Source organism: Vicugna pacos, unplaced genomic scaffold (genome assembly GCF_048564905.1).
Source record: "Vicugna pacos unplaced genomic scaffold, VicPac4 scaffold_21, whole genome shotgun sequence".
NCBI classification, from domain to species: Eukaryota; Metazoa; Chordata; class Mammalia; order Artiodactyla; family Camelidae; genus Vicugna; species Vicugna pacos.
The window spans coordinates 3,079,956-3,100,362 of record NW_027328742.1 but is presented as its reverse complement, the minus strand read 5'-3'; positions in this window follow the sequence as shown (position 1 = coordinate 3,100,362).

Here is a 20,407-nt window from a genome sequence, read left to right as displayed (position 1 = left end):
AAACGGCAGGCACTTCAAACCGGCACTAGGAAACAGACTGAGAAACCAGAGTAAGTGTTTCTCCTGCAACCCGTTCCCTTTGTGCTGGATGAACGAACGTCTCTCCACATGCTCAGTTCTGAGAGATAAGTGTGTGTGAAAGCCGTCCTTCACCTAGCTTGAAGGGAACACAAAGTTTCTTTTCAGTAGCAAACTCCACTAAATACATATATACGGGGAGGTTCAAGCTCCAACCCGGTTTTACAGTGAAAACGGCAGGCACTTCAAACCGGCACTAGGAAACAGACTGAGAAACCAGACTAAGTGATTCTCCTGCAACCCGTTCCCTTTGTGCTGGATGAACGAACGTCTCTCCACATGCTCAGTTCTGAGAGATAAGTGTGTGTGAAAGCCGTCCTTCACCTAGCTTGAAGGGAACACAAAGTTTCTTTTCACTTGCAAACTCCACTCCATACATATATATGGGGAGGTTCAAGCTCCAACCCGGTTTTACAGTGAAAACGGCAGGCACTTCAAACCGGCACTAGGAAACAGACTGAGAAACCAGAGTAAGTGTTTCTCCTGCAACCCGTTCCCTTTGTGCTGGATGAACGAACGTCTCTCCACATGCTCAGTTCTGAGAGATAAGTGTGTGTGAAAGCCGTCCTTCACCTAGCTTGAAGGGAACACAAAGTTTCTTTTCAGTAGCAAACTCCACTAAATACATATATACGGGGTGGTTCAAGCTCCAACCCGGTTTTACAGTGAAAACGGCAGGCACTTCAAACCGGCACTAGGAAACAGACTGAGAAACCAGAGTAAGTGATTCTCCTGCAACCTGTTCCCTTTGTGCTGGATGAACGAACGTCTCTCCACATGCTCAGTTCTGAGAGATAAGTGTGTGTGAAAGCCGTCCTTCACCTAGCTTGAAGGGAACACAAAGTTTCTTTTCACTTGCAAACTCCACTCCATACATATATATGGGGAGGTTCAAGCTCCAACCCGGTTTTACAGTGAAAACGGCAGGCACTTCAAACCGGCACTAGGAAACAGACTGAGAAACCAGAGTAAGTGTTTCTCCTGCAACCCGTTCCCTTTGTGCTGGATGAACGAACGTCTCTCCACATGCTCAGTTCTGAGAGATAAGTGTGTGTGAAAGCCGTCCTTCACCTAGCTTGAAGGGAACACAAAGTTTCTTTTCAGTAGCAAACTCCACTAAATACATATATACGGGGAGGTTCAAGCTCCAACCCGGTTTTACAGTGAAAACGGCAGGCACTTCAAACCGGCACTAGGAAACAGACTGAGAAACCAGACTAAGTGATTCTCCTGCAACCCGTTCCCTTTGTGCTGGATGAACGAACGTCTCTCCACATGCTCAGTTCTGAGAGATAAGTGTGTGTGAAAGCCGTCCTTCACCTAGCTTGAAGGGAACACAAAGTTTCTTTTCACTTGCAAACTCCACTCCATACATATATATGGGGAGGTTCAAGCTCCAACCCGGTTTTACAGTGAAAACGGCAGGCACTTCAAACCGGCACTAGGAAACAGACTGAGAAACCAGAGTAAGTGTTTCTCCTGCAACCCGTTCCCTTTGTGCTGGATGAACGAACGTCTCTCCACATGCTCAGTTCTGAGAGATAAGTGTGTGTGAAAGCCGTCCTTCACCTAGCTTGAAGGGAACACAAAGTTTCTTTTCAGTAGCAAACTCCCCTAAATACATATATACGGGGAGGTTCAAGCTCCAACCCGGTTTTACAGTGAAAACGGCAGGCACTTCAAACCGGCACTAGGAAACAGACTGAGAAACCAGACTAAGTGATTCTCCTGCAACCCGTTCCCTTTGTGCTGGATGAACGAACGTCTCTCCACATGCTCAGTTCTGAGAGATAAGTGTGTGTGAAAGCCGTCCTTCACCTAGCTTGAAGGGAACACAAAGTTTCTTTTCACTTGCAAACTCCACTCCATACATATATATGGGGAGGTTCAAGCTCCAACCCGGTTTTACAGTGAAAACGGCAGGCACTTCAAACCGGCACTAGGAAACAGACTGAGAAACCAGAGTAAGTGTTTCTCCTGCAACCCGTTCCCTTTGTGCTGGATGAACGAACGTCTCTCCACATGCTCAGTTCTGAGAGATAAGTGTGTGTGAAAGCCGTCCTTCACCTAGCTTGAAGGGAACACAAAGTTTCTTTTCACATGCAAACACCACTCCATACATATATATGGGGAGGTTCAAGCTCCAACCCGGTTTTACAGTGAAAACGGCAGGCACTTCAAACCGGCACTAGGAAACAGACTGAGAAACCAGAGTAAGTGTTTCTCCTGCAACCCGTTCCCTTTGTGCTGGATGAACGAACGTCTCTCCACATGCTCAGTTCTGAGAGATAAGTGTGTGTGAAAGCCGTCCTTCACCTAGCTTGAACGGAACACAAAGTTTCTTTTCCCTTGCAAACTCCTTTCCATACATATATATGGGGAGGTTCAAGCTCCAACCCGGTTTTACAGTGAAAACGGCAGGCACTTCAAACCGGCACTAGGAAACAGACTGAGAAACCAGAGTAAGTGTTTCTCCTGCAACCCGTTCCCTTTGTGCTGGATGAACGAACGTCTCTCCACATGCTCAGTTCTGAGAGATAAGTGTGTGTGAAAGCCGTCCTTCACCTAGCTTGAAGGGAACACAAAGTTTCTTTTCACTTGCAAACTCCACTCCATACATTTATATGGGGAGGTTCAAGCTCCAACCCGGTTTTACAGTGAAAACGGCAGGCACTTCAAACCGGCACTAGGAAACAGACTGAGAAACCAGAGTAAGTGATTCTCCTGCAACCAGTTCCCTTTGTGCTGGATGAACGAACGTCTCTCCACATGCTCAGTTCTGAGAGATAAGTGTGTGTGAAAGCCGTCCTTCACCTAGCTTGAAGGGAACACAAAGTTTCTTTTCACTTGCAAACTCCACTCCATACATATATAGGGGGAGGTTCAAGCTCCAACCCGGTTTTACAGTGAAAACGGCAGGCACTTCAAACCGGCACTAGGAAACAGACTGAGAAACCAGAGTAAGTGTTTCTCCTGCAACCCGTTCCCTTTGTGCTGGATGAACGAACGTCTCTCCACATGCTCAGTTCTGAGAGATAAGTGTGTGTGAAAGCCGTCCTTCACCTAGCTTGAAGGGAACACAAAGTTTCTTTTCACTTGCAAACTCCACTCCATACATATATATGGGGAGGTTCAAGCTCCAACCCGGTTTTACAGTGAAAACGGCAGGCACTTCAAACCGGCACTAGGAAACAGACTGAGAAACCAGAGTAAGTGTTTCTCCTGCAACCCGTTCCCTTTGTGCTGGATGAACGAACGTCTCTCCACATGCTCAGTTCTAAGAGATAAGTGTGTGTGAAAGCCGTCCTTCACCTAGCTTGAAGGGAACATAAAGTTTCTTTTCACTTGCAAACACCACTCCATACATATATATGGGGAGGTTCAAGCTCCAACCCGGTTTTACAGTGAAAACGGCAGGCACTTCAAACCGGCACTAGGAAACAGACTGAGAAACCAGAGTAAGTGTTTCTCCTGCAACCCGTTCCCTTTGTGCTGGATGAACGAACGTCTCTCCACATGCTCAGTTCTGAGAGATAAGTGTGTGTGAAAGCCGTCCTTCACCTAGCTTGAAGGGAACACAAAATTTCTTTTCACCTGCAAACTCCACTCCATACATATATATGGGGAGGTTCAAGCTCCAGGCCGGTTTTACAGTGAAAACGGCAGGTACTTCAAACCGGCACTAGGAAACAGACTGAGAAACCAGAGTAAGTGTTTCTCCTGCAACCCGCTCCCTTTGTGCTGGATGAACGAACGTCTCTCCACATGCTCAGTTCTGAGAGATAAGTGTGTGTGAAAGCCGTCCTTCACCTAGCTTGAAGGGAACACAAAGTTTCTTTTCAGTAGCAAACTCCACTCCATACATATATATGGGGAGGTTCAAGCTCCAACCCGGTTTTACAGTGAAAACGGCAGGCACTTCAAACCGGCACTAGGAAACAGACTGAGAAACCAGAGTAAGTGATTCTCCTGCAACCTGTTCCCTTTGTGCTGGATGAACGAACGTCTCTCCACATGCTCAGTTCTGAGAGATAAGTGTGTGTGAAAGCCGTCCTTCACCTAGCTTGAAGGGAACACAAAGTTTCTTTTCACTTGCAAACTCCACTCCATACATATATATGGGGAGGTTCAAGCTCCAACCCGGTTTTACAGTGAAAACGGCAGGCACTTCAAACCGGCACTAGGAAACAGACTGAGAAACCAGAGTAAGTGTTTCTCCTGCAACCCGTTCCCTTTGTGCTGGATGAACGAACGTCTCTCCACATGCTCAGTTCTGAGAGATAAGTGTGTGTGAAAGCCGTCCTTCACCTAGCTTGAAGGGAACACAAAGTTTCTTTTCAGTAGCAAACTCCACTAAATACATATATACGGGGAGGTTCAAGCTCCAACCCGGTTTTACAGTGAAAACGGCAGGCACTTCAAACCGGCACTAGGAAACAGACTGAGAAACCAGACTAAGTGATTCTCCTGCAACCCGTTCCCTTTGTGCTGGATGAACGAACGTCTCTCCACATGCTCAGTTCTGAGAGATAAGTGTGTGTGAAAGCCGTCCTTCACCTAGCTTGAAGGGAACACAAAGTTTCTTTTCACTTGCAAACTCCACTCCATACATATATATGGGGAGGTTCAAGCTCCAACCCGGTTTTACAGTGAAAACGGCAGGCACTTCAAACCGGCACTAGGAAACAGACTGAGAAACCAGAGTAAGTGTTTCTCCTGCAACCCGTTCCCTTTGTGCTGGATGAACGAACGTCTCTCCACATGCTCAGTTCTGAGAGATAAGTGTGTGTGAAAGCCGTCCTTCACCTAGCTTGAAGGGAACACAAAGTTTCTTTTCAGTAGCAAACTCCCCTAAATACATATATACGGGGTGGTTCAAGCTCCAACCCGGTTTTACAGTGAAAACGGCAGGCACTTCAAACCGGCACTAGGAAACAGACTGAGAAACCAGAGTAAGTGATTCTCCTGCAACCTGTTCCCTTTGTGCTGGATGAACGAACGTCTCTCCACATGCTCAGTTCTGAGAGATAAGTGTGTGTGAAAGCCGTCCTTCACCTAGCTTGAAGGGAACACAAAGTTTCTTTTCACTTGCAAACTCCACTCCATACATATATATGGGGAGGTTCAAGCTCCAACCCGGTTTTACAGTGAAAACGGCAGGCACTTCAAACCGGCACTAGGAAACAGACTGAGAAACCAGAGTAAGTGTTTCTCCTGCAACCCGTTCCCTTTGTGCTGGATGAACGAACGTCTCTCCACATGCTCAGTTCTGAGAGATAAGTGTGTGTGAAAGCCGTCCTTCACCTAGCTTGAAGGGAACACAAAGTTTCTTTTCAGTAGCAAACTCCACTAAATACATATATACGGGGAGGTTCAAGCTCCAACCCGGTTTTACAGTGAAAACGGCAGGCACTTCAAACCGGCACTAGGAAACAGACTGAGAAACCAGACTAAGTGATTCTCCTGCAACCCGTTCCCTTTGTGCTGGATGAACGAACGTCTCTCCACATGCTCAGTTCTGAGAGATAAGTGTGTGTGAAAGCCGTCCTTCACCTAGCTTGAAGGGAACACAAAGTTTCTTTTCACTTGCAAACTCCACTCCATACATATATATGGGGAGGTTCAAGCTCCAACCCGGTTTTACAGTGAAAACGGCAGGCACTTCAAACCGGCACTAGGAAACAGACTGAGAAACCAGAGTAAGTGTTTCTCCTGCAACCCGTTCCCTTTGTGCTGGATGAACGAACGTCTCTCCACATGCTCAGTTCTGAGAGATAAGTGTGTGTGAAAGCCGTCCTTCACCTAGCTTGAAGGGAACACAAAGTTTCTTTTCAGTAGCAAACTCCCCTAAATACATATATACGGGGAGGTTCAAGCTCCAACCCGGTTTTACAGTGAAAACGGCAGGCACTTCAAACCGGCACTAGGAAACAGACTGAGAAACCAGACTAAGTGATTCTCCTGCAACCCGTTCCCTTTGTGCTGGATGAACGAACGTCTCTCCACATGCTCAGTTCTGAGAGATAAGTGTGTGTGAAAGCCGTCCTTCACCTAGCTTGAAGGGAACACAAAGTTTCTTTTCACTTGCAAACTCCACTCCATACATATATATGGGGAGGTTCAAGCTCCAACCCGGTTTTACAGTGAAAACGGCAGGCACTTCAAACCGGCACTAGGAAACAGACTGAGAAACCAGAGTAAGTGTTTCTCCTGCAACCCGTTCCCTTTGTGCTGGATGAACGAACGTCTCTCCACATGCTCAGTTCTGAGAGATAAGTGTGTGTGAAAGCCGTCCTTCACCTAGCTTGAAGGGAACACAAAGTTTCTTTTCAGTAGCAAACTCCCCTAAATACATATATACGGGGAGGTTCAAGCTCCAACCCGGTTTTACAGTGAAAACGGCAGGCACTTCAAACCGGCACTAGGAAACAGACTGAGAAACCAGACTAAGTGATTCTCCTGCAACCCGTTCCCTTTGTGCTGGATGAACGAACGTCTCTCCACATGCTCAGTTCTGAGAGATAAGTGTGTGTGAAAGCCGTCCTTCACCTAGCTTGAAGGGAACACAAAGTTTCTTTTCACTTGCAAACTCCACTCCATACATATATATGGGGAGGTTCAAGCTCCAACCCGGTTTTACAGTGAAAACGGCAGGCACTTCAAACCGGCACTAGGAAACAGACTGAGAAACCAGAGTAAGTGTTTCTCCTGCAACCCGTTCCCTTTGTGCTGGATGAACGAACGTCTCTCCACATGCTCAGTTCTGAGAGATAAGTGTGTGTGAAAGCCGTCCTTCACCTAGCTTGAAGGGAACACAAAGTTTCTTTTCACTTGCAAACACCACTCCATACATATATATGGGGAGGTTCAAGCTCCAACCCGGTTTTACAGTGAAAACGGCAGGCACTTCAAACCGGCACTAGGAAACAGACTGAGAAACCAGAGTAAGTGTTTCTCCTGCAACCCGTTCCCTTTGTGCTGGATGAACGAACGTCTCTCCACATGCTCAGTTCTGAGAGATAAGTGTGTGTGAAAGCCGTCCTTCACCTAGCTTGAACGGAACACAAAGTTTCTTTTCACTTGCAAACTCCTTTCCATACATATATATGGGGAGGTTCAAGCTCCAACCCGGTTTTACAGTGAAAACGGCAGGCACTTCAAACCGGCACTAGGAAACAGACTGAGAAACCAGAGTAAGTGTTTCTCCTGCAACCCGTTCCCTTTGTGCTGGATGAACGAACGTCTCTCCACATGCTCAGTTCTGAGAGATAAGTGTGTGTGAAAGCCGTCCTTCACCTAGCTTGAAGGGAACACAAAGTTTCTTTTCACTTGCAAACTCCACTCCATACATATATATGGGGAGGTTCAAGCTCCAACCCGGTTTCACAGTGAAAACGGCAGGCACTTCAAACCGGCACTAGGAAACAGACTGAGAAACCAGAGTAAGTGATTCTCCTGCAACCCGTTCCCTTTGTGCTGGATGAACGAACGTCTCTCCACATGCTCAGTTCTGAGAGATAAGTGTGTGTGAAAGCCGTCCTTCACCTAGCTTGAAGGGAACACAAAGTTTCTTTTCAGTAGCAAACTCCCCTAAATACATATATACGGGGAGGTTCAAGCTCCAACCCGGTTTTACAGTGAAAACGGCAGGCACTTCAAACCGGCACTAGGAAACAGACTGAGAAACCAGACTAAGTGATTCTCCTGCAACCCGTTCCCTTTGTGCTGGATGAACGAACGTCTCTCCACATGCTCAGTTCTGAGAGATAAGTGTGTGTGAAAGCCGTCCTTCACCTAGCTTGAAGGGAACACAAAGTTTCTTTTCACTTGCAAACTCCACTCCATACATATATATGGGGAGGTTCAAGCTCCAACCCGGTTTTACAGTGAAAACGGCAGGCACTTCAAACCGGCACTAGGAAACAGACTGAGAAACCAGAGTAAGTGTTTCTCCTGCAACCCGTTCCCTTTGTGCTGGATGAACGAACGTCTCTCCACATGCTCAGTTCTGAGAGATAAGTGTGTGTGAAAGCCGTCCTTCACCTAGCTTGAAGGGAACACAATGTTTCTTTTCACTTGCAAACACCACTCCATACATATATATGGGGAGGTTCAAGCTCCAACCCGGTTTTACAGTGAAAACGGCAGGCACTTCAAACCGGCACTAGGAAACAGACTGAGAAACCAGAGTAAGTGTTTCTCCTGCAACCCGTTCCCTTTGTGCTGGATGAACGAACGTCTCTCCACATGCTCAGTTCTGAGAGATAAGTGTGTGTGAAAGCCGTCCTTCACCTAGCTTGAACGGAACACAAAGTTTCTTTTCACTTGCAAACTCCTGTCCATACATATATATGGGGAGGTTCAAGCTCCAACCCGGTTTTACAGTGAAAACGGCAGGCACTTCAAACCGGCACTAGGAAACAGACTGAGAAACCAGAGTAAGTGTTTCTCCTGCAACCCGTTCCCTTTGTGCTGGATGAACGAACGTCTCTCCACATGCTCAGTTCTGAGAGATAAGTGTGTGTGAAAGCCGTCCTTCACCTAGCTTGAAGGGAACACAAAGTTTCTTTTCACTTGCAAACATCACTCCATACATATATATGGGGAGGTTCAAGCTCCAACCCGGTTTCACAGTGAAAAAGGCAGGCACTTCAAACCGGCACTAGGAAACAGACTGAGAAACCAGAGTAAGTGTTTCTCCTGCAACCCGTTCCCTTTGTGCTGGATGAACGAACGTCTCTCCACATGCTCAGTTCTGAGAGATAAGTGTGTGTGAAAGCCGTCCTTCACCTAGCTTGAAGGGAACACAAAGTTTCTTTTCAGTAGCAAACTCCACTAAATACATATATACGGGGAGGTTCAAGCTCCAACCCGGTTTTACAGTGAAAACGGCAGGCACTTCAAACCGGCACTAGGAAACAGACTGAGAAACCAGACTAAGTGATTCTCCTGCAACCCGTTCCCTTTGTGCTGGATGAACGAACGTCTCTCCACATGCTCAGTTCTGAGAGATAAGTGTGTGTGAAAGCCGTCCTTCACCTAGCTTGAAGGGAACACAAAGTTTCTTTTCACTTGCAAACTCCACTCCATACATATATATGGGGAGGTTCAAGCTCCAACCCGGTTTTACAGTGAAAACGGCAGGCACTTCAAACCGGCACTAGGAAACAGACTGAGAAACCAGAGTAAGTGTTTCTCCTGCAACCCGTTCCCTTTGTGCTGGATGAACGAACGTCTCTCCACATGCTCAGTTCTGAGAGATAAGTGTGTGTGAAAGCCGTCCTTCACCTAGCTTGAAGGGAACACAAAGTTTCTTTTCAGTAGCAAACTCCCCTAAATACATATATACGGGGTGGTTCAAGCTCCAACCCGGTTTTACAGTGAAAACGGCAGGCACTTCAAACCGGCACTAGGAAACAGACTGAGAAACCAGAGTAAGTGATTCTCCTGCAACCTGTTCCCTTTGTGCTGGATGAACGAACGTCTCTCCACATGCTCAGTTCTGAGAGATAAGTGTGTGTGAAAGCCGTCCTTCACCTAGCCTGAAGGGAACACAAAGTTTCTTTTCACTTGCAAACTCCACTCCATACATATATATGGGGAGGTTCAAGCTCCAACCCGGTTTTACAGTGAAAACGGCAGGCACTTCAAACCGGCACTAGGAAACAGACTGAGAAACCAGAGTAAGTGTTTCTCCTGCAACCCGTTCCCTTTGTGCTGGATGAACGAACGTCTCTCCACATGCTCAGTTCTGAGAGATAAGTGTGTGTGAAAGCCGTCCTTCACCTAGCTTGAAGGGAACACAAAGTTTCTTTTCAGTAGCAAACTCCACTAAATACATATATACGGGGAGGTTCAAGCTCCAACCCGGTTTTACAGTGAAAACGGCAGGCACTTCAAACCGGCACTAGGAAACAGACTGAGAAACCAGACTAAGTGATTCTCCTGCAACCCGTTCCCTTTGTGCTGGATGAACGAACGTCTCTCCACATGCTCAGTTCTGAGAGATAAGTGTGTGTGAAAGCCGTCCTTCACCTAGCTTGAAGGGAACACAAAGTTTCTTTTCACTTGCAAACTCCACTCCATACATATATATGGGGAGGTTCAAGCTCCAACCCGGTTTTACAGTGAAAACGGCAGGCACTTCAAACCGGCACTAGGAAACAGACTGAGAAACCAGAGTAAGTGTTTCTCCTGCAACCCGTTCCCTTTGTGCTGGATGAACGAACGTCTCTCCACATGCTCAGTTCTGAGAGATAAGTGTGTGTGAAAGCCGTCCTTCACCTAGCTTGAAGGGAACACAAAGTTTCTTTTCAGTAGCAAACTCCCCTAAATACATATATACGGGGAGGTTCAAGCTCCAACCCGGTTTTACAGTGAAAACGGCAGGCACTTCAAACCGGCACTAGGAAACAGACTGAGAAACCAGACTAAGTGATTCTCCTGCAACCCGTTCCCTTTGTGCTGGATGAACGAACGTCTCTCCACATGCTCAGTTCTGAGAGATAAGTGTGTGTGAAAGCCGTCCTTCACCTAGCTTGAAGGGAACACAAAGTTTCTTTTCACTTGCAAACTCCACTCCATACATATATATGGGGAGGTTCAAGCTCCAACCCGGTTTTACAGTGAAAACGGCAGGCACTTCAAACCGGCACTAGGAAACAGACTGAGAAACCAGAGTAAGTGTTTCTCCTGCAACCCGTTCCCTTTGTGCTGGATGAACGAACGTCTCTCCACATGCTCAGTTCTGAGAGATAAGTGTGTGTGAAAGCCGTCCTTCACCTAGCTTGAAGGGAACACAAAGTTTCTTTTCACTTGCAAACACCACTCCATACATATATATGGGGAGGTTCAAGCTCCAACCCGGTTTTACAGTGAAAACGGCAGGCACTTCAAACCGGCACTAGGAAACAGACTGAGAAACCAGAGTAAGTGTTTCTCCTGCAACCCGTTCCCTTTGTGCTGGATGAACGAACGTCTCTCCACATGCTCAGTTCTGAGAGATAAGTGTGTGTGAAAGCCGTCCTTCACCTAGCTTGAACGGAACACAAAGTTTCTTTTCACTTGCAAACTCCTTTCCATACATATATATGGGGAGGTTCAAGCTCCAACCCGGTTTTACAGTGAAAACGGCAGGCACTTCAAACCGGCACTAGGAAACAGACTGAGAAACCAGAGTAAGTGTTTCTCCTGCAACCCGTTCCCTTTGTGCTGGATGAACGAACGTCTCTCCACATGCTCAGTTCTGAGAGATAAGTGTGTGTGAAAGCCGTCCTTCACCTAGCTTGAAGGGAACACAAAGTTTCTTTTCACTTGCAAACTCCACTCCATACATATATATGGGGAGGTTCAAGCTCCAACCCGGTTTCACAGTGAAAACGGCAGGCACTTCAAACCGGCACTAGGAAACAGACTGAGAAACCAGAGTAAGTGATTCTCCTGCAACCCGTTCCCTTTGTGCTGGATGAACGAACGTCTCTCCACATGCTCAGTTCTGAGAGATAAGTGTGTGTGAAAGCCGTCCTTCACCTAGCTTGAAGGGAACACAAAGTTTCTTTTCAGTAGCAAACTCCCCTAAATACATATATACGGGGAGGTTCAAGCTCCAACCCGGTTTTACAGTGAAAACGGCAGGCACTTCAAACCGGCACTAGGAAACAGACTGAGAAACCAGACTAAGTGATTCTCCTGCAACCCGTTCCCTTTCTGCTGGATGAACGAACGTCTCTCCACATGCTCAGTTCTGAGAGATAAGTGTGTGTGAAAGCCGTCCTTCACCTAGCTTGAAGGGAACACAAAGTTTCTTTTCACTTGCAAACTCCACTCCATACATATATATGGGGAGGTTCAAGCTCCAACCCGGTTTTACAGTGAAAACGGCAGGCACTTCAAACCGGCACTAGGAAACAGACTGAGAAACCAGAGTAAGTGTTTCTCCTGCAACCCGTTCCCTTTGTGCTGGATGAACGAACGTCTCTCCACATGCTCAGTTCTGAGAGATAAGTGTGTGTGAAAGCCGTCCTTCACCTAGCTTGAAGGGAACACAATGTTTCTTTTCACTTGCAAACACCACTCCATACATATATATGGGGAGGATCAAGCTCCAACCCGGTTTTACAGTGAAAACGGCAGGCACTTCAAACCGGCACTAGGAAACAGACTGAGAAACCAGAGTAAGTGTTTCTCCTGCAACCCGTTCCCTTTGTGCTGGATGAACGAACGTCTCTCCACATGCTCAGTTCTGAGAGATAAGTGTGTGTGAAAGCCGTCCTTCACCTAGCTTGAACGGAACACAAAGTTTCTTTTCACTTGCAAACTCCTGTCCATACATATATATGGGGAGGTTCAAGCTCCAACCCGGTTTTACAGTGAAAACGGCAGGCACTTCAAACCGGCACTAGGAAACAGACTGAGAAACCAGACTAAGTGATTCTCCTGCAACCCGTTCCCTTTGTGCTGGATGAACGAACGTCTCTCCACATGCTCAGTTCTGAGAGATAAGTGTGTGTGAAAGCCGTCCTTCACCTAGCTTGAAGGGAACACAAAGTTTCTTTTCACTTGCAAACTTCACTCCATACATATATATGGGGAGGTTCAAGCTCCAACCCGGTTTCACAGTGAAAACGGCAGGCACTTCAAACCGGCACTAGGAAACAGACTGAGAAACCAGAGTAAGTGATTCTCCTGCAACCCGTTCCCTTTGTGCTGGATGAACGAACGTCTCTCCACATGCTCAGTTCTGAGAGATAAGTGTGTGTGAAAGCCGTCCTTCACCTAGCTTGAAGGGAACACAAAGTTTCCTTTCACTTGCAAACACCACTCCATACATATATATGGGGAGGTTCAAGCTCCAACCCGGTTTTACAGTGAAAACGGCAGGCACTTCAAACCGGACCTAGGAAACAGACTGAGAAACCAGAGTAAGTGTTTCTCCTGCAACCCGTTCCCTTTGTGCTGGATGAACGAACGTCTCTCCACATGCTCAGTTCTGAGAGGTAAGTGTGTGTGAAAGCCGTCCTTCACCTAGCTTGAAGGGAACACAAAGTTTCTTTTCACTTGCAAACTCCACTCCATACATATATATGGGGAGGTTCAAGCTCCAACCCGGTTTTACAGTGAAAACGGCAGGCACTTCAAACCGGCACTAGGAAACAGACTGAGAAACCAGAGTAAGTGTTTCTCCTGCAACCCGTTCCCTTTGTGCTGGATGAACGAACGTCTCTCCACATGCTCAGTTCTGAGAGATAAGTGTGTGTGAAAGCCGTCCATCACCTAGCTTGAAGGGAACACAAAATTTCTTTTCACCTGCAAACTCCACTCCATACATATATAAGGGGGGGTTCAAGCTCCAGGCCGGTTTTACAGTGAAAACGGCAGGTACTTCAAACCGGCACTAGGAAACAGACTGAGAAACCAGAGTAAGTGTTTCTCCTGCAACCCGCTCCCTTTGTGCTGGATGAACGAACGTCTCTCCACATGCTCAGTTCTGAGAGATAAGTGTGTGTGAAAGCCGTCCTTCACCTAGCTTGAAGGGAACACAAAGTTTCTTTTCAGTAGCAAACTCCACTCCATACATATATACGGGGAGGTTCAAGCTCCAACCCGGTTTTACAGTGAAAACGGCAGGCACTTCAAACCGGCACTAGGAAACAGACTGAGAAACCAGAGTAAGTGTTTCTCCTGCAACCCGTTCCCTTTGTGCTGGATGAACGAACGTCTCTCCACATGCTCAGTTCTGAGAGATAAGTGTGTGTGAAAGCCGTCCTTCACCTAGCTTGAAGGGAACACAAAGTTTCTTTTCAGTAGCAAACTCCCATAAATACATATATACGGGGAGGTTCAAGCTCCAACCCGGTTTTACAGTGAAAACGGCAGGCACTTCAAACCGGCACTAGGAAACAGACTGAGAAACCAGAGTAAGTGTTTCTCCTGCAACCCGTTCCCTTTGTGCTGGATGAACGAACGTCTCTCCACATGCTCAGTTCTGAGAGATAAGTGTGTGTGAAAGCCGTCCTTCACCTAGCTTGAAGGGAACACAAAGTTTCTTTTCAGTTGCAAACTCCCCTAAATACATATATACGGGGAGGTTCAAGCTCCAACCCGGTTTTACAGTGAAAACGGCAGGCACTTCAAACCGGCACTAGGAAACAGACTGAGAAACCAGACTAAGTGATTCTCCTGCAACCCGTTCCCTTTGTGCTGGATGAACGAACGTCTCTCCACATGCTCAGTTCTGAGAGATAAGTGTGTGTGAAAGCCGTCCTTCACCTAGCTTGAAGGGAACACAAAGTTTCTTTTCACTTGCAAACTCCACTCCATACATATATATGGGGAGGTTCAAGCTCCAACCCGGTTTTACAGTGAAAACGGCAGGCACTTCAAACCGGCACTAGGAAACAGACTGAGAAACCAGAGTAAGTGTTTCTCCTGCAACCCGTTCCCTTTGTGCTGGATGAACGAACGTCTCTCCACATGCTCAGTTCTGAGAGATAAGTGTGTGTGAAAGCCGTCCTTCACCTAGCTTGAAGGGAACACAAAGTTTCTTTTCACTTGCAAACACCACTCCATACATATATATGGGGAGGTTCAAGCTCCAACCCGGTTTTACAGTGAAAACGGCAGGCACTTCAAACCGGACCTAGGAAACAGACTGAGAAACCAGAGTAAGTGTTTCTCCTGCAACCCGTTCCCTTTGTGCTGGATGAACGAACGTCTCTCCACATGCTCAGTTCTGAGAGGTAAGTGTGTGTGAAAGCCGTCCTTCACCTAGCTTGAAGGGAACACAAAGTTTCTTTTCACTTGCAAACTCCTTTCCGTACATATATATGGGGAGGTTCAAGCTCCAACCCGGTTTTACAGTGAAAACGGCAGGCACTTCAAACCGGCACTAGGAAACAGACTGAGAAACCAGAGTAAGTGTTTCTCCTGCAACCCGTTCCCTTTGTGCTGGATGAACGAACGTCTCTCCACATGCTCAGTTCTGAGAGATAAGTGTGTGTGAAAGCCGTCCTTCACCTAGCTTGAAGGGAACACAAAGTTTCTTTTCAGTAGCAAACTCCCCTAAATACATATATACGGGGAGGTTCAAGCTCCAACCCGGTTTTACAGTGAAAACGGCAGGCACTTCAAACCGGCACTAGGAAACAGACTGAGAAACCAGACTAAGTGATTCTCCTGCAACCCGTTCCCTTTGTGCTGGATGAACGAACGTCTCTCCACATGCTCAGTTCTGAGAGATAAGTGTGTGTGAAAGCCGTCCTTCACCTAGCTTGAAGGGAACACAAAGTTTCTTTTCACTTGCAAACTCCACTCCATACATATATATGGGGAGGTTCAAGCTCCAACCCGGTTTTACAGTGAAAACGGCAGGCACTTCAAACCGGCACTAGGAAACAGACTGAGAAACCAGAGTAAGTGTTTCTCCTGCAACCCGTTCCCTTTGTGCTGGATGAACGAACGTCTCTCCACATGCTCAGTTCTGAGAGATAAGTGTGTGTGAAAGCCGTCCTTCACCTAGCTTGAAGGGAACACAAAGTTTCTTTTCACATGCAAACACCACTCCATACATATATATGGGGAGGTTCAAGCTCCAACCCGGTTTTACAGTGAAAACGGCAGGCACTTCAAACCGGCACTAGGAAACAGACTGAGAAACCAGAGTAAGTGTTTCTCCTGCAACCCGTTCCCTTTGTGCTGGATGAACGAACGTCTCTCCACATGCTCAGTTCTGAGAGATAAGTGTGTGTGAAAGCCGTCCTTCACCTAGCTTGAACGGAACACAAAGTTTCTTTTCCCTTGCAAACTCCTTTCCATACATATATATGGGGAGGTTCAAGCTCCAACCCGGTTTTACAGTGAAAACGGCAGGCACTTCAAACCGGCACTAGGAAACAGACTGAGAAACCAGAGTAAGTGTTTCTCCTGCAACCCGTTCCCTTTGTGCTGGATGAACGAACGTCTCTCCACATGCTCAGTTCTGAGAGATAAGTGTGTGTGAAAGCCGTCCTTCACCTAGCTTGAAGGGAACACAAAGTTTCTTTTCACTTGCAAACTCCACTCCATACATATATATGGGGAGGTTCAAGCTCCAACCCGGTTTTACAGTGAAAACGGCAGGCACTTCAAACCGGCACTAGGAAACAGACTGAGAAACCAGAGTAAGTGATTCTCCTGCAACCCGTTCCCTTTGTGCTGGATGAACGAACGTCTCTCCACATGCTCAGTTCTGAGAGATAAGTGTGTGTGAAAGCCGTCCTTCACCTAGCTTGAAGGGAACACAAAGTTTCTTTTCACTTGCAAACTCCACTCCATACATATATAGGGGGAGGTTCAAGCTCCAACCCGGTTTTACAGTGAAAACGGCAGGCACTTCAAACCGGCACTAGGAAACAGACTGAGAAACCAGAGTAAGTGTTTCTCCTGCAACCCGTTCCCTTTGTGCTGGATGAACGAACGTCTCTCCACATGCTCAGTTCTGAGAGATAAGTGTGTGTGAAAGCCGTCCTTCACCTAGCTTGAAGGGAACACAAAGTTTCTTTTCACTTGCAAACACCACTCCATACATATATATGGGGAGGTTCAAGCTCCAACCCGGTTTTACAGTGAAAACGGCAGGCACTTCAAACCGGACCTAGGAAACAGACTGAGAAACCAGAGTAAGTGTTTCTCCTGCAACCCGTTCCCTTTGTGCTGGATGAACGAACGTCTCTCCACATGCTCAGTTCTGAGAGGTAAGTGTGTGTGAAAGCCGTCCTTCACCTAGCTTGAAGGGAACACAAAGTTTCTTTTCACTTGCAAACTCCACTCCATACATATATATGGGGAGGTTCAAGTTCCAACCCGGTTTTACAGTGAAAACGGCAGGCACTTCAAACCGGCACTAGGAAACAGACTGAGAAACCAGAGTAAGTGTTTCTCCTGCAACCCGTTCCCTTTGTGCTGGATGAACGAACGTCTCTCCACATGCTCAGTTCTAAGAGATAAGTGTGTGTGAAAGCCGTCCTTCACCTAGCTTGAAGGGAACACAAAGTTTCTTTTCACTTGCAAACACCACTCCATACATATATATGGGGAGGTTCAAGCTCCAACCCGGTTTTACAGTGAAAACGGCAGGCACTTCAAACCGGACCTAGGAAACAGACTGAGAAACCAGAGTAAGTGTTTCTCCTGCAACCCGTTCCCTTTGTGCTGGATGAACGAACGTCTCTCCACATGCTCAGTTCTGAGAGGTAAGTGTGTGTGAAAGCCGTCCTTCACCTAGCTTGAAGGGAACACAAAGTTTCTTTTCACTTGCAAACTCCACTCCATACATATATATGGGGAGGTTCAAGTTCCAACCCGGTTTTACAGTGAAAACGGCAGGCACTTCAAACCGGCACTAGGAAACAGACTGAGAAACCAGAGTAAGTGTTTCTCCTGCAACCCGTTCCCTTTGTGCTGGATGAACGAACGTCTCTCCACATGCTCAGTTCTAAGAGATAAGTGTGTGTGAAAGCCGTCCTTCACCTAGCTTGAAGGGAACACAAAGTTTCTTTTCACTTGCAAACACCACTCCATACATATATATGGGGAGGTTCAAGCTCCAACCCGGTTTTACAGTGAAAACGGCAGGCACTTCAAACCGGCACTAGGAAACAGACTGAGAAACCAAAGTAAGTGTTTCTCCTGCAACCCGTTCCCTTTGTGCTGGATGAACGAAGGTCTCTCCACATGCTCAGTTCTGAGAGATAAGTGTGTGTGAAAGCCGTCCATCACCTAGCTTGAAGGGAACACAAAATTTCTTTTCACCTGCAAACTCCACTCCATACATATATATGGGGAGGTTCAAGCTCCAGGCCGGTTTTACAGTGAAAACGGCAGGTACTTCAAACCGGCACTAGGAAACAGACTGAGAAACCAGAGTAAGTGTTTCTCCTGCAACCCGTTCCCTTTGTGCTGGATGAACGAACGTCTCTCCACATGCTCAGTTCTGAGAGATAAGTGTGTGTGAAAGCCGTCCTTCACCTAGCTTGAAGGGAACACAAAGTTTCTTTTCAGTTGCAAACTCCACTCCATACATATATATGGGGAGGTTCAAGCTCCAGGCCGGTTTTACAGTGAAAACGGCAGGCACTTCAAACCGGCACTAGGAAACAGACTGAGAAACCAGAGTAAGTGATTCTCCTGCAACCCGTTCCCTTTGTGCTGGATGAACGAACGTCTCTCCACATGCTCAGTTCTGAGAGATAAGTGTGTGTGAAAGCCGTCCTTCACCTAGCTTGAAGGGAACACAAAGTTTCTTTTCAGTAGCAAACTCCACTCCATACATATATATGGGGAGGTTCAAGCTCCAACCCGGTTTTACAGTGAAAACGGCAGGCACTTCAAACCGGCACTAGGAAACAGACTGAGAAACCAGAGTAAGTGTTTCTCCTGCAACCCGTTCCCTTTGTGCTGGATGAACGAACGTCTCTCCACATGCTCAGTTCTGAGAGATAAGTGTGTGTGAAAGCCGTCCTTCACCTAGCTTGAAGGGAACACAAAGTTTCTTTTCACTTGCAAACTCCACTCCATACATATATATGGGGAGGTTCAAGCTCCAACCCGGTTTTACAGTGAAAACGGCAGGCACTTCAAACCGGCACTAGGAAACAGACTGAGAAACCAGAGTAAGTGTTTCTCCTGCAACCCGTTCCCTTTGTGCTGGATGAACGAACGTCTCTCCACATGCTCAGTTCTAAGAGATAAGTGTGTGTGAAAGCCGTCCTTCACCTAGCTTGAAGGGAACATAAAGTTTCTTTTCACTTGCAAACACCACTCCATACATATATATGGGGAGGTTCAAGCTCCAACCCGGTTTTACAGTGAAAACGGCAGGCACTTCAAACCGGCACTAGGAAACAGACTGAGAAACCAGTGTAAGTGTTTCTCCTGCAACCCGTTCCCTTTGTGCTGGATGAACGAACGTCTCTCCACATGCTCAGTTCTGAGAGATAAGTGTGTGTGAAAGCCGTCCTTCACCTAGCTTGAAGGGAACACAAAGTTTCTTTTCACTTGCAAACTCCTTTCCATACATATCTATGGGGAGGTTCAAGCTCCAACCCGGTTTTACAGTGAAAACGGCAGGCACTTCAAACCGGCACTAGGAAACAGACTGAGAAACCAGAGTAAGTGTTTCTCCTGCAACCCGTTCCCTTTGTGCTGGATGAACGAACGTCTCTCCACATGCTCAGTTCTGAGAGATAAGTGTGTGTGAAAGCCGTCCTTCACCTAGCTTGAAGGGAACACAAAGTTTCTTTTCAGTTGCAAACTCCACTCCATACATATATATGGGGAGGTTCAAGCTCCAGGCCGGTTTTACAGTGAAAACGGCAGGCACTTCAAACCGGCACTAGGAAACAGACTGAGAAACCAGAGTAAGTGATTCTCCTGCAACCCGTTCCCTTTGTGCTGGATGAACGAACGTCTCTCCACATGCTCAGTTCTGAGAGATAAGTGTGTGTGAAAGCCGTCCTTCACCTAGCTTGAAGGGAACACAAAGTTTCTTTTCAGTAGCAAACTCCACTCCATACATATATATGGGGAGGTTCAAGCTCCAACCCGGTTTTACAGTGAAAACGGCAGGCACTTCAAACCGGCACTAGGAAACAGACTGAGAAACCAGAGTAAGTGTTTCTCCTGCAACCCGTTCCCTTTGTGCTGGATGAACGAACGTCTCTCCACATGCTCAGTTCTGAGAGATAAGTGTGTGTGAAAGCCGTCCTTCACCTAGCTTGAAGGGAACACAAAGTTTCTTTTCACTTGCAAACTCCACTCCATACATATATATGGGGAGGTTCAAGCTCCAACCCGGTTTTACAGTGAAAACGGCAGGCACTTCAAACCGGCACTAGGAAACAGACTGAGAAACCAGAGTAAGTGTTTCTCCTGCAACCCGTTCCCTTTGTGCTGGATGAACGAACGTCTCTCCACATGCTCAGTTCTAAGAGATAAGTGTGTGTGAAAGCCGTCCTTCACCTAGCTTGAAGGGAACATAAAGTTTCTTTTCACTTGCAAACACCACTCCATACATATATATGGGGAGGTTCAAGCTCCAACCCGGTTTTACAGTGAAAACGGCAGGCACTTCAAACCGGCACTAGGAAACAGACTGAGAAACCAGAGTAAGTGTTTCTCCTGCAACCCGTTCCCTTTGTGCTGGATGAACGAACGTCTCTCCACATGCTCAGTTCTGAGAGATAAGTGTGTGTGAAAGCCGTCCTTCACCTAGCTTGAAGGGAACACAAAATTTCTTTTCACCTGCAAACTCCACTCCATACATATATATGGGGAGGTTCAAGCTCCAGGCCGG